The 14,490-nt window shown below is 45.5% G+C and overlaps 1 long non-coding RNA gene across 1 annotated transcript; it reads left to right on the top strand.

Moving 5' to 3' along the window:
• Positions 1–205: 205 nt before the first annotated feature.
• Positions 206–12,342, top strand: LOC118657096. The gene is made up of 3 exons (XR_004967841.1): positions 206–286; positions 7,181–7,244; positions 11,828–12,342. It is a non-coding gene; the product is annotated as an uncharacterized LOC118657096 (long non-coding RNA).
• Positions 12,343–14,490: the final 2,148 nt, after the last annotated feature.

Genomic DNA, 14,490 nt, shown 5'->3' with positions numbered 1-14,490 from the left:
GAACCAATTTCACAAAAAGTCCCATGGAAGCCGGCACCTCGTGCGGTGGCTACCGCAGCCTCAGACACTATGGAACACGTGGTGATGATGGTGGATCATATCTCATATCTGAGTTATAAGTTTCTAGTGTTACATATAAGAGTTGATTCTTCAAAAACAGCTTGGCCAACTTCTAACCCAATTCTTACTCCTGCCCACCTGACAGCCCCCAGAGAGTCACCTGAATGCAGCCCTTACACTGACCAATCACTGGTGAATTCCAGCCCTCCTGCAACTCCCCTTCCCGGTAAGTGAAGGAGATTTTGGGGGAAATGTATCAGAATTCCCTCTTACTGATTCAAGTGAAAAACTAGTCCTTTCGGTATGAAGGATGAGTTAAAAAAATGCTAATGGCCCTAGCCGGCTTGGATCAGTGGATAGAGCATCAGCCTGTGAACTGAAGGGTCCCAGGTTCGATTCTGGCCAAGGGCACATGCCCGGGTTGCAGGCTCAGTCCCCAGTGGGGGATGTGGAGGAGGCAGCTGATCAATGATTCTCTCTCATCATTGATGTTTCTATCTCTCTCTCTCTCCTTCTCCCTTCCTCTCTGAAATCAATAAAGAAATATATTTTTAAAAATGCTAATGGACATTTACACTGAGTGGCCAGATTATTATGACCACCTGACGGCTGCAGGCAAATTAGCTATAATTTCGCGCTGAAGTTGCTAGAGGGCCAGACCATTATAAATAGGGAAGCAGGTTGTTTACCATGACAGTAGAAGTGATTTTTTTCTGAAGATATGGGTAAACAACGCGATTTAACAGCCTTTGAACGTGGGAGATATATCTATCTATCTATATATATCTATATCTATCTATCTATCTATCTATTCAGAAAATGGAAACATGTACCTTTTATGAAAATTTCAGCCAGCTTTTCAAATACTTCCCACTTAGGCACCCAGGATGTGTTCTAGTTCTTTTGACATAAAACACATTTCAGTGGCCCTCATTTATATATTTATTTTTTTGGTAATCCTCACCTAAGGATATTTTTGCCATTGATTTTTAGAGAGAGTGGAAGGGAGGGGGAGAGACAGAGAGAGATAAACATCGATGTGAGAGAGAAACATCAATTGGTTGCCTCCTGAACATGCCCCCACCTAGGCCAGGGATTGAGCCTGCAACCGAGGTATGTACCCTTCACGGGAATCGAACCCGAGACTCTTCAATCTTCTGGCCAGCGCTCTAACCACTGAGCACACTAGTTAATTTAAAGTAAACTAGATACATCAACCCAGCTGAAGGATCTGTGGCGTATGGAGCCAACATGCCCCGACGACCCGTGTTCAAGGATGGAGTAACAGTGCTGTACAGGTGCCTGCCAGCAGCGCCCATCACCATCCATTCTGCCCATCCCGCAACTGCTCAGGAGCCGGAGGGGAGAGCACTGCACCCGTGAGGGGTCGGGGGCCTCTCCAGAGAAGCCAGAATGCTTCCCCACCAGGGGGTGGTCTGCTGCCAGGAACCAAGGAAGACCTCAGAATTGAATAAAATGTTGCCAGACGTTCAGTACAAAAGCAACCCGCCAATGGCCTACAACCCCCAAGGCCCAGCACTTGTTCCTGTGGGCAAGATGCAGCCTGAACAGCATGGAGCTTCATCCTCATCTAAAATTTATAACACAATCGATCCATTCAGCGTGTGTCCGCGTTGGAAGAGACTTTAAGTGTGTTTAGTGCTGATGAGGCAGAACTAGTTTAGAGGAAGAGCAGCTGAAGGAGAGAAAGAGATGGTCAGGGGAGAGAGACTCCTGAAGAGGCAAGAAGCCGGAATCCAGAGAACAAGCCCAGGATTGGTCATAAATGAAGGGAAGGGCTGCTCCTCTCACCATCTAGGGAGGGGAGAGGAAAGCACAGGCCCAGCCGCAACTGGGTGAGCAGGTTTCGTGGTGGAAGCAAAGGAGGTTGAGCCTGTTCACCATCATATCCTATTCTGCACCTTAGACAAGGGTTGTCTTATATCACCTGAGGATTTTTGCAAGAGTAAAGCATTATGGAATTGGAGCTGGACAAGGGGAAAGGGAATAATGGTCAGAGGTCAGGGTTCTCAAAGCAGCAAGGTTGTACAACAGGAATCCCCTACATGCATATGGCATAGTTTTGTTGTTTTCCTGAAATTTTTGCTTTGGAGTGCTTAGGGTTCATCAGAAAAGCTGGCAGGCCTCTTGGGGATGTCATCTCATAGAGCGCCCAGAGAAAACAGGCCGGCAGGTTCTGGGGACCCAGCCCCCAGCCCAGGAAAGTCTCTAGGGCCCATGGAGGAGCAACCAGCTTCAGCCTGGGCAGGATGCCTGGTGCTCAGTCAGGAAAGATGCCAGGGGGAGCTGCTGCATAGCACATATTGTGAAAAACCCCTTCAATGTGACTATGCGAAGATGCCCTTTCTCCGTCGATGTAAAAGATAGTACACACCCAGTTGATTTCAGATGAGAGTCTCCTGCACTTGGGGTTTGTTTTTACAATGCTCCTGGCACAGAGCAGTCCCACAACAAAGACTCATTGAATGAATAAATAAACAACTGTCTACAGGACAAGAAAGTACCTATAGGGTGTAAATGGGAAAATAGTTAGGAAATGACTGGAAATCCATTGAAGCAAATTATATGTCCTCTCAACCCTTAGGGATTAAGGCGTTAATTTTACATTTGAGTTAAGTCCTACCACCCATCCACTGTTAACGTTTTGTTTATATAGCCTTTCAGATATCTTTTGTGTGCATACATTCCTTTCTTCCTTCTACTTTACAGGAATGGAATCAAGCAGCACATCTTACCCTGTGAGCTGCTTTTTTCTCTCTTAGCAATGCCTGATAGACGTATTTTCCCAATGTCAGTAGTTGCCATTTTAGTCCAATTCTAGGCGGTGATCGTGGATGACATGGGTAGACATAAGATTGCCACGCAAGGGAGTGTGGGATGCTGAGAGAAGGGGAGAGAGACCCTGGGAGACATCTGCACCTAAGGGGCAGGCAGAAGAGAGACCAGGCGAGACTGGAAAGTAAGCCAAACTGGTGAGGGGAAAACATGGAGAAGTCAAAAGACAGAAGAAAGGGAGGAGAAAATGTTAAGGAGGAGGAAGTAGCCAGTGGTTCAAATGCTGCTGAGAGGTTCAGGAAGTCGAGGACTGAGAGCTAGAATTTGGCTCAGCAAGAGGGGAGTTACTCACTTTATACTTTTCACTACCCCCGTTTCCTCATGTTACAAAATGAGAAAAGAGAGCCTTGTTCTGCCTACCAGCTGGTCTGACCATTCCTTGGCCTAAAGTGATAGTGTAAAAAGTTTGTGTTTTGAAAGGGAATTGATTAGAATTGCATTTAGCTGCTTTTAACAGGACCCCAGACACAAAGTCTTGACCAAATGGTTATATTTTGCTCAGCTGAGAAGTTTTGAGGTGGGAAATCAAGGGCTGTGACAGCTGTTTAAGGAAGTCATCAAGGACCCCCACACATTCTTTATGTGAGAAGTTTATCCTCATGGTTGCAAGGTGACTGCTCTGCCTCCAGCCATCATGTTCTCATACCAACGAAGAATAAGACAGAAGAAAGGGCGTGCAGATTCCCATATTATCCGAATCTATCCATTTTCATCAGAAGCCCCACCCTATATGCTTCATTTAAATGTCATTGGCCAGAACTGGGCCACTCCCATGTATAGGAGAGTCTGAGGATACGCGTATTTTCACCTGAGCACATTGCCAGCCATTTCTTCCCACGAGTAAGAGGATGGATATTGGAGAAGCAACCAGCAGTGCCTTCCATGTGAGAAAGGTTAGGCCTGAACACAATAGCTTGCAGCCTTCTTAGATTTATTTTCTTTTTGAAAGACAAAAATATTAAAGCAATCCATTTGATTCTAATTCCAACAGGAAGTAAGTCCTGGGCCCGTTTTCCCCATAAAGTGGGCCAGTTAAAAGGATCAGTGTCAACTAAAGCTCTGTGTTGCAGCTCTCTCGGTTTTACTGACAGGGCCCTCATATTTTTTTAAATTAAATTCCACCTTGCAAAAATAGTTGGAAAAATCAAAGCACAGCAAGTTGCTAGGAGACCTGAGGGGCTTTATTGGGTGAGCATTTTGGGGCCTGCGGGACTGAATTTCTCTCCCCTAACGACAGGCACACAGGAAACCTAATCTGAGGTTGTGTGGAGGTGGGCAGAGCTTCGGCTCAAGCAGAGGGGGACGCCCATCATCACGTTCTGTAGGAGGAGCTGCTGCCAGTTCTCAGAGGCGCAGAGAAAAGCCAATCTGGCCTGACTGGTGTGGCTCGGTGGTTGAGCATCTGTCATGGTTTGGTTTCTAGTCAAAGGCACATCCTTGATGTTTCTATCTCTCTCCCTTTCCCTTCCTCTCTGAAATAATATATATATATATATATATATATATATATATATATATATATATATTAGAGAGAGAGAGAGAGAGAGGAGCCAAACTGGAAGGTTTTACAACCTTTCTGCACTGAGCAGTAACCCTGCTGGAGCAGTTCCATTTTCTCCAAGAATCTGCTGCCCTCGCTCTGTTATGGCTTTCTCTCCGGGGAGCTGGTCTCAGACAGCGTGCTGCTAGGAGAAAGGGTCTGCGAGAGGCAGCCCGCGGTGTCTGAAGTGATCTGAGATGCCTGGATGGGTTTGCTTTTCCTTCAAGCCCTGGCTGTTCCTCTGCCCCGTTCCCATCCACCTGGCAGAATAATCTCTTTGCTGCTAACTGGAGCACATGCCAGATGCAGTTCATCTAAGTGAGCAAGTGCTTTCTGGGATCCGGCTGATGAGAGAAGAGCTGAGTGGAGCCCGGGAGCCTGCCAGCCCCTGGCTGCTGGAAGGAAAGCCGTGTTATTTTAAGAGGACCGTGTGCCAGCCGTGGTCAGGCACCAGGAAGAGGCAGAGCCACTTAGCAGGATCTTCATTCCTGCCTGGCCCCCTCCTGCTGAAGATGAGAGATGGCTCTGGGGAAATTCCACTCTGTAATTCATTTAAGCAGGATAAACAGAGCTCCCGCTCTGGAAGGTTCGGCCCTGAGCGAAAGGCACTTGGAATCTAGGCTGGGAGCTCAGATGTCCATGTGAAACAGAAGAAAATCCCCGAGCCAGGCGACATGAGATGCAGCCACGTTGACCCCCAAAAAGCCGCGGAACCTGAGTAAGTGACTTCACTCTCTTGTCCTGGTTCCTCTGTACGTGACTGCTGTGCTCTGCAGAGCCCTGAGGGCTGCAAAGAGTTTTAGAGTTTCCACAGATATTTGATTTAAATTGCATTAAAACATTTCCCCAACTCTATAAAAAATAGACACAATCAAATATTACGTATGCCGAATTTTAACACACCAGAGACTGCCAGAGTGTTCATTATAATGCCATATAAACACCTCTCTGTGAGTGAACCTCGGATAAAGCATGTCCCCAGGTTGCAAGGAAAGTTATCCTGAAAAAATGCACACTGTTCCCATGTGCAACTGCTTACCAGAATGACGATTTTTTTCTCAATATTTTGCAACCAACCATTTCAGAAATAAATTGGACATAGAGACAGACCTGACTGCTTTTATCCAGTGACTTCAGTTTGGGGGATCAAAATAGCCTTATTATACTCATTGCTTAACCTGCAATTTAACTTCATTTAACTTCAAAATGCATGTTTCACACTGGTAAGATACTGCTTGGCCTCATTTTCTAGGTAGGTGTTCTAATGTGGTTATTTTACTGAACAGTTTGGAAATTGTTAGTGCAGAACCTGCCAAAGAGCTTCAGCTATTGCTTTTGAAGTTTTGGTGACTGAGTGTCCTACTGTGGGTCAGGCAGCCAGCAAGACAGGATTCCACAGGGAACGGGCACCAGTGGGCAGAGGAGTTGGATGGAGATGGACAGTTAATGAAACCTGGCGCCTATCAGAGCCGAGCCTTGGAAGGGGTGGGGGTCAATTCTCGACTGCTGGAGATTCAGGAACCCACATTTAGGCAAAGACAAAGACATGGCATTGCCAGATAACGAGCACCTCAGACTGGTTGCTGCAAAGTGGTTATGGCAGGGGGCCCAGTGGGAGAAAAGAACATAAACTTTGGGACTTTCAAGAGAAATCTCCCAGCCGATAAAGGCTGGTCCGCGATCCTTGCTGATGATTTCAGAAAGCTGTCTGTCTAGGACAGTGATGGCGAACCTCTGACACACGAGCTCATTTTCTTGGTTGATTTTTCTTTGTTAAATGGCACTTAAATATATAAAATAAATATCAAAAATATACATCTTTGTTTTACTATGGTTGCAAATATAAAAAAATTTCTATATGTGACACGGCACCAGAGTTAAGTTAGGGTTTTTCAAAATGCTGACACGCCGAGCTCAAAAGGTTCGCCATCACTGCTCTAGGACCACGGGCAGAGAGCCTTGTCACCTGCTGCCAGGGCGTTTGAGTCCCTTCCACCAGGAACCGGAAGGAGAGGGAATAAGCTCCCATCGCTGCCCCTTCAAACAGCTGTCCATTGAAGCAGTGGTTCTCATACTGTGTAGGCATCACCTGGAGAGCTTTTTAACACAGATTCCTGGGGCCCCGATTCAGTAGGTTTACCGTAAGGCCTGAGAATTTTCATTTTTTGTAAGTTTCCAAGTGAGACTGCTGGTCCCCAAACAACACTGGGAAGCACTGACTTAGATATTGATGGGACACGTCGTACATCCTCAGCACCATGCAGCGGGCACCGAAGACAAGAAGAGAAACTCCTTGATAGAATAAGGGGAAGAGGATGCCTTCACGATCAGTGGATAGAGAAACTTCCGGTTAGGATCCATAGATGGAGGCGAGAAATCCCAGGACACAGAAACAGGGCAGGTCCCAGCCTCTGACCTATATTCTATACAATCATCTACACCAGAGACATAATGAAGATGAAAAGCAAAGCCAGGTCAAGAGCAAGCCCTTGTGCAGTGAGCGTGAAAAGTGAAGGAGAAACAGAAAGTGCTCAGACAGCGTTCCCGAAGTTGGGGCTAACAGGCCGTGGTTATCCTGCAGCGTGATGAGGCACTTTCTTGAAAGTTCCGCTGGGAGGAAGAGTGTTCACGTGATGCCAAATTGCAAACAGAGCTAGAATAATGTATCTATTCACTGGCCTCTGACTCTCCATTTTCTTTACATGTCTCTTCTTCTTCCCACAGTGAACACCTTTCTTTGGCCAAAGATGCCATGATGTCCCCTTGTCCCCATCATTGGATTAGAAAGGTATGCTACAACTCAGCAGGGCCTCATAAACAGCTGCCATACTTTGATGTAGTGGCCACAGAAGTCAGGGTCCACGACTAACCTTTGCAAACATGGTGGTGACTGTAGCTCTATTTTCAAATTTGCTGTTCAGACCCCACACTAAACCTTTTGATGGAGACAAGCGATGTCTCCAGTTTGAGGTGTTGTGTGTTGTGGCTTCATTTGGGAAAATCATATGACTCAGTTATATAAACTTATTTAAATGTTTTTCTTTCATAATTTAGCCACAAGCATTAATTAAAGCACCAAAGAATATGTATAAATCTTCATAACCAGCCAAAGCAAAAGGAAAAGCTATTAAGCATTTGGAACTTTAAAAATGCATTTTTTTTAAATGACTACATTGGAATTGAGCATTTTTCTTTAGCAAAGTTAGATTCCAGAAAGAAAAACAAAAACTAAGACATAAACCAAATTGCTTTTAAGAATTATCCTGTGGCAAGGTTATTTATTTTACTTGGAAGAACCAACCGTGAATGTAATTGTGCTGAGTGATCCACATTTACATGTGGTAGAGATAGTAGTGTTCAATGTTAAAAAGATATTACAGAAGCTTATTTTAAAGTCAGTGTTAAGAACTAAGAATATATTTTTCTCAGAGAAAAAATTGTTATTCACGGTGGAAAGTGTGCCAGGATGGGTGACACCAGGCTGCACAGCATCCGATGAGGTTGAATGTGGGGTAAAGGATGCTGGACTGGGTGGTGGCACCTGACCTTATGCACAGGGACTATGGGGAAAGGGGGGCTGGACAGAGGAAGGAAACCCTCCCCACCTTCCTTCTTGGCTGCCTGAGTGTTGTAAATGAGCTGTTTTATTTTTTCAAATGAATGTTTTTATTGAGCATTTTATGTGCCAGACATTATGCTGGGCCAAAGGATATAATGAACAAGACTGAAAGATCCCTGCCCTCAGGGAGTAAATATTAGAGTGGGAAGGATAGATGATTTAACAAAAAATTACAAGTGAGAGCTTCCAAAAATCTTAGGAGTACCTAACTCAGACATGAGTGTTCAAGGAAGGCTTCCCAGAAGGAGTGACATCTAACCTGAGACCTAGAGATTGAATAACAGCTCAGTGAAGGTGTCAGAGGGTGGAGGGGAAGAGGAACACTCTCCAAGCAGAGGACTCTACATGGACAAAGTCCCCAGGACACAAGACATCGGGTTGGCGGAGGCGGGGAGGGAGGAGAGGAGAATGTGCTGGGTTCCATTTTGGAGGTGTTGATTGATGTGCTTGTGAGATATAATTTGTCCTGTAGACAGTTGGATGTGGGGCATGCAGCTCAGGAGGGTGGTCTGAATATGGGAGTCATCTGCATGTGGATAGTGAGAGGGGACCAAGTCACCCAGGGAGACTAGGACGAAAGAAGCCACGGAAAAGAGTTGAGAAGCAGAGAGAGGTCACCAGAGTCATGGGCTTTGGGGAGGTCACACAAGGCAAGAACTGAAGTTTCCATTGCATTTTGCCAGAACGTCACTGGTAATTTGGGCAAGATCAGTTTCATAGAAAGGAGGTGAGCAAAAGACAAAGGAAGGGTTGAGAAGGGAGTGGAAGGTGAGGACATGGGAGGTAAGGAGTGCAGGCAGCTCTTCCTGGAAGTCTAGGTTGAGAAAGGGCAAAGCTGGAGTGGGGTGTGGTTTAGGGAGAGTGTTTTATGTTTGTTTAGATGACAAAACCGATTAAAGGATCCAGCGAGAGAGGCTGAAGATGCTGGAGAGAGAGGGAAGAAGCTAAAGTGAGGTTGCTGGGAAGTGGTGGTGCCACCTGCTGCTTTAATCTTCAAGCTGCATCCTTCTATCCCACCTTGCCCCTTAGCTCCCTTTATAGGTCATCAAAATGTCCATTTCTCATGCTAGCTGACTAGGTATTAGAAGGGAAGCCATCTGAGCAGTGGGTTTATGCTCAGGTCCGAAGGACTGATGGCTCATAACTCTGTTTGAGGCATTTGCATTTCTGTGGAAAGGATCTTATTCACCTAAAACCTCTAATGCAAGGATTTTCAAGGAGAGGAACAAATGGGAGTGAACAGCCCTAACCGGTTTGGCTCAGTGTCGGCCTGCGGACTGAAGGGTCCCGGGTTCGATTCCGGGCAAGGGCATGTACCTTGGTTGCGGGCACATCCCCAGTGGGGGGTGTGCAGGAGGCAGTTGATCGATGTTTCTCTCTCATTGATGTTTCTGATTCTCTATCCCTCTCCCTTCCTCCCTGTAAAAATCAATAAAATATATTTTAAAAACCTCAAAACAAACAAACAAACAAACAAACAAACAAAAAACAAATGGGAGTGAACAGTTTTAAGCTGTGGGCTGGAATAACTATCTGGGGTCTGCCTTCAAGGGTACCCTTTATCCACAAAGTGATCCAAAGGACAAATGCCAAGGAAGCAGAAAGGTCTGCAGAGGAGACACTGTGCAGCCAACTTCTGCACAACGGTGTGGGTGAACCACATGCCCCGAGCAAATTCCTGCAGGCTCTCCCAGCTCCAGCTCTCCCTGGCACTGGAATGGCCCAGAACGGAGAGACCATGGCTCCTGAAACAACCTCTGTGGTTAAAGTCGACAGCTAGGGTGCGCCTGACCTCTACATGGCGCCCCAGCTTCCACTGTGTTAGGCTCACACTAGGTCGCACACATAAGGTGTAAAGCAAACCTCACTGACAACTGGAATTGACCTTGCAAACAGTGTTCACTGCTGGTAATGGTAACAATGTACAGTAGGTCAGCACTGGAGAACACTTTATGTTGTCATCTGTTACTGCAGCCTGGGCATTGGGACTGTTAAAATACGTTTAGGCTGGGAAAGTCTTTACGCCTATCTGTGCGCAGGTACAAAATGTGTGGGAGAGTGCGTGCTCCCTGGTCCCCTGGGCCGGGCTGCACTAGCACACACAGAAACTCCACCTTTAACAACCCTGAAGTCTATGGGCTCATGCGGTCAGACTCAGAGTTAAAGATCATTGCATTTTGAATCAGAAAATTTTTTTTAATTGTATTGCTTGTTTTTATGCTAAAGAAAAACAGACTCATTGTAGACAGTTAGACAACACAAAAGGCCCAAAAACAAAACCAAATTTATTTATAATCTCAATTTCCAGGGATAATCATGAGTCTATTTTGATCCATTTTATTTTAGTTTTTGACTTCTGTCTCTCTCTGTCTCTGTCTCTCCTCCCCTTAGGGATTATGTCACTACATAATTGTGTATCCTGCCTTTTTCATTAACTAAATCAGGAAATGTCAAAGCAGTACCAGACCCATTTAATTTCCACATTTTCTTCTCTATTTCTGTTTGCATCTTTCCCTCTTTCTTTGCCAATATTTCTTTATTTTGGAGTATTTCCATTTTTATCAAAGTTCAATTCAAGATGTAAAATAGTTTATGCTTTTTGAGCTTTATTTCCTTCCTACACTTGTTAAAAGAGGCCAGTAAAAAGAAAAGTTTTCCAGCTTATGATAGATCCACCTCCAACTATGTAACTGGTTCAGTTTAGTCTTGGGATAATGATCTGCCACCATATGTGGGTTATAACTTGAGGTTTGCATAAAAATGTGTCTTGGATTAACTGACTATGCCACAGTACCGGGTAGCTGGTTTGTTTCTAGGACGTTAGATGCCTGGCTTTTTCTTGGTGCAGTCAGTAGTGCTTTCTGATGAAGGCAAATAAAACAAACAATTAGGGATGTGACTTCCGGTGTGGCCTCCTCCCGAAAGAGGTGTGCTCTGTGTTCAAGATTTCCTACAAGCAGGGCTTGATGCCTTGGGAAGCAATTATCTTATTTAAGCCTACACTTGTCTGGGGAGCTGAGGTCAGCCACAAAGCCATTGGAAAAAAAGAGCTGTCTGCCAGTTTTTTTGGGGGGCGGGGGGTAAGTTTGAATAACTTTGCTTTTGAATTGAGTGACCTCTGGAGACCAGAGACTGTAGATTAAACACAGAGGGACTTGGCTGTCCTTCTCCCTTCAAATAACTCCCATTTCAAAACAAAAACAAAAACAGAAATACTTTAGACTTCACTTTCCAAAGCCAGTGCCTGCTCCCCGCCCCCCGCCTTCCCCAAGCTGTCTGTTACTGCTTCTGCTTGGATTATTTTCATTTGGGTTGTGTTTTCCTGACCGAAGGCCAGACCCTTGTCTTTGTGTATTTGTAAAGTGCCATGTCTACTTACTAGTCTTTAGAAATTACAGACAAAAACAGGAATGCGAGAGAGGCTGGCAGCTAAACCCTTGCAGCTTTTCTGAACTGAAGCTCGGCCCGCGAACCAGAGTGGGATATTTTTATAAGGCAGTATTGAAGCGTTCTAATCCCAAGGCACTGCATGAAGTCTACATTAGCTGAATATAGAACAGTGGCCCGAGTTGGCACGGTGTCTGCCACTCGCACGGCTGCCGTGCTGCCCGGTTAACGAGCTATTGCTTCCTGGTCAGTGTAAAAGGCGCAGCTTCTGCGCAGTGAGCGAGCCTCCCACAGTCTCCTGACAGCGATGTTTGAGTTCAGACTGCGAGCCGCCCCCTCTCCTTTTCCGTGCCAACCTCCTGCAGATCCCGAAGTTCCTTAGGCTGCTGGTTTTCATCTGACGACGTGTATCTGGCTGTGCTCAACTTGAAGAATTCAGGAACCACAGGAAAGAGAGCCCATCTGGAGAGGCAGAAAGGTGAATGTTTGGATTCAGCTGAGAGGAGCTCTGAGGCCAAGTCAGCAAAAGAGGAAGCAACATGGAGGCAAAATGGACAAAGCAGAAATTCTCCCCTCCTTCCTTCCCTCCCTCCTCCTCTTCCCATCCTTGGGATTGGGTATAAAAGACGGGTCTATAAAATCTTCCTGTCTTAGAAATTTATTTCCTTGTTTTATAGAAATGGGCGTATTAGATGTTCTCTATCATTTAATAATATACTCATGGACTAAAAGATGTGTGTATAAAACCAGCCACTAATGCTAGAGTGGCACTTCTGCCTTTATTCCTGTCATTAGCCTGAATAGAAAGGCCTTTAAAATGGAATTTTTAGCCCTGACTGGTTTGGCACAGTGGATAGAGCGACAGCCTGCGGACTGAAGATCCTGGGTTTGATTCCGGTCAAGGGCATGTACCTTGGTTGCGGGCACATCCCTAGTAGGAGGTGTTCAGGAGGCAGCTGATCAATGTTTCTCTCTCATCGATGTTTCTAACTCTCTATCCCTCTCCCTTCCTCTCTGTAAAAAATCAATAAAATATATTTTTTAAAAATAGAATGTTTAGAAATCATTGGAATGCATTTGTTTGGTGTTGGGTGTATTCAATGAAGTATTCAATGAATACAAGAAAAGTCTTTCTTCCGCCACCTCTTTTCCTTCTTTCTTTCCCTCTCTCCCCTCCTTCCTTTCTACTGTCTTTTGTAGCAAATTGTCTCCTCCTCATTGACTACAGACATCTCTTCAAAAAGACAGAAATAACTCTAAATGACACTTGAGACCTTAACGTCCGGAACTCTCTTGCTCAACCACGTCTAGGAAGTAATTGCTATCCGAGCTATGGACTGGACAACAGAACAGACTTTGGAAGGGCTCATAGCTAAATGTCTTCTCTTCCTGAACAGTGACAGCCTTAGAGCCCACGGGGAGGCAAGCAGCCGGACAGAGCTCCTTGCAGCCAAACTGCCCTAAAGTGAGCAGGCAGCCCCCGGGCAGCTATGTCACCAGGTGCTATACCAGTGAAGGCGCCTCTTCCAGCTGGAGACATAAGTATTGAATGGACAACCCAGGCGGCAGCAGAGGTCATTGCAACAGCACCCAAAGGAGCCATCCCACATGGAGCACTGCCCTCCTTCTCTTTAAAGCAGCCCTGTTAGAATAGAAACTTCTAAATTCTTTATTTTAACCCTGGCCAGTGTGGTTCAGCTGTCAGAGCCTTGGCCCTCACACCAAAGGGTTGCAGGTTCAATTCCTGGTCAAGGGCACTTACCTGGGTTTCAGGTTAGATCGAAGACCCCAGTCGGGGGTCATGCAGGAGGCAACCAATCCATGGGTCTCTCTCACATCGATGTTTCTCTCCCCCCCCACCCCCCATCTTCTGCTCTCTCTAAAAAGCAATGGAAAAATATCCTTGGATGAGGATTTAAAAAAAATTAAGTTCTATCTTTTACTTTTGGGATTAATAACCGAAATATTTAACAACATGCAAACCTCCCAAAAATAAGGTTTGGAAACTTACAGTTAAGCTTTCATCACAGATTTTGTCCCAAATGTACATTGCCAAAAAAAAAAAGCAGTTAAAATATATGTTTTAGAACAATTGCGACTATTATAAGAGAATTTTTTATGAGAAACATTGTTCGATGTAGTCTCATTTCATTTCTAAAAATAGACAAAAAATGAAATGATTCACAGATGTTGATTTATGAGGAAAATAGTGAACTATATAAACTGAAACGTATTTGAAGGAAGGGTAGAGGCCCTCACCAGAAACCGCTCCATAAGAAGCACCTCCTTCTCCCTGACTTCCCAGGAAATTCCAAGTCCTGGCTGCACTCGGACCTGGGCCGCTGCGCACCAGGACAGCGACTGATGGCCTGGTGGCCAGAGTAACGCTCCCGACAGAAATCAGCCGGGGGTGGGGGCAGATTCTCTAAGGTGGCAATTCTCAATAGTTGGTTCGCAACAGAATCACCTGGAATTCTGGGTTCCCAGGCCCCACGCTGGCTGCTCAGATTTAATATATCTAGAATGGAGCCCAGAAATGTTCATGTTAAACATGCATTACAGGCCATTTGGGAACGTGAACCACACTTTGAAAACAACGCCTCTGAGGGACCCCACTGAGCCATCTTCCTGCTGTCACAATCCTGCCTGCAGGGGCCAATTGGGGTTCATCTGGTCCATGCAGTGGTTTTTATTCATACCTGAAGGAGTCTTTCATGTCCGTGTTTTGGGGAGCACAAAAAAAGTAGTTAGAAATGACCAAACCCACATTATGGATTGAGACCATACACTGTTTACCTATACAATTAACTTAAGTATAATTATATAGGTCGGACCGCCATTAATAGTGTAGTTCTGGAAATACACCTAATCCCCACTCTACCTTATGATTGTCAAATGATGATTCACTGCCCCTCCTGACAGGCCTGCCCTGGTGGTTGTCCCTGGGAGACTGAACTTCCGGCCCTTGCAGGCAGTCTTGGCCACGTGACTTTTGACCAATGAAATGTGGTGGGAAGTTGGTGGTGCC

This window comes from Myotis myotis, unplaced genomic scaffold, assembly GCF_014108235.1.
Source record: "Myotis myotis isolate mMyoMyo1 unplaced genomic scaffold, mMyoMyo1.p scaffold_m19_p_5, whole genome shotgun sequence".
NCBI classification, from domain to species: Eukaryota; Metazoa; Chordata; class Mammalia; order Chiroptera; family Vespertilionidae; genus Myotis; species Myotis myotis.
This window is presented reverse-complemented; position numbering and strand designations above follow the sequence as displayed.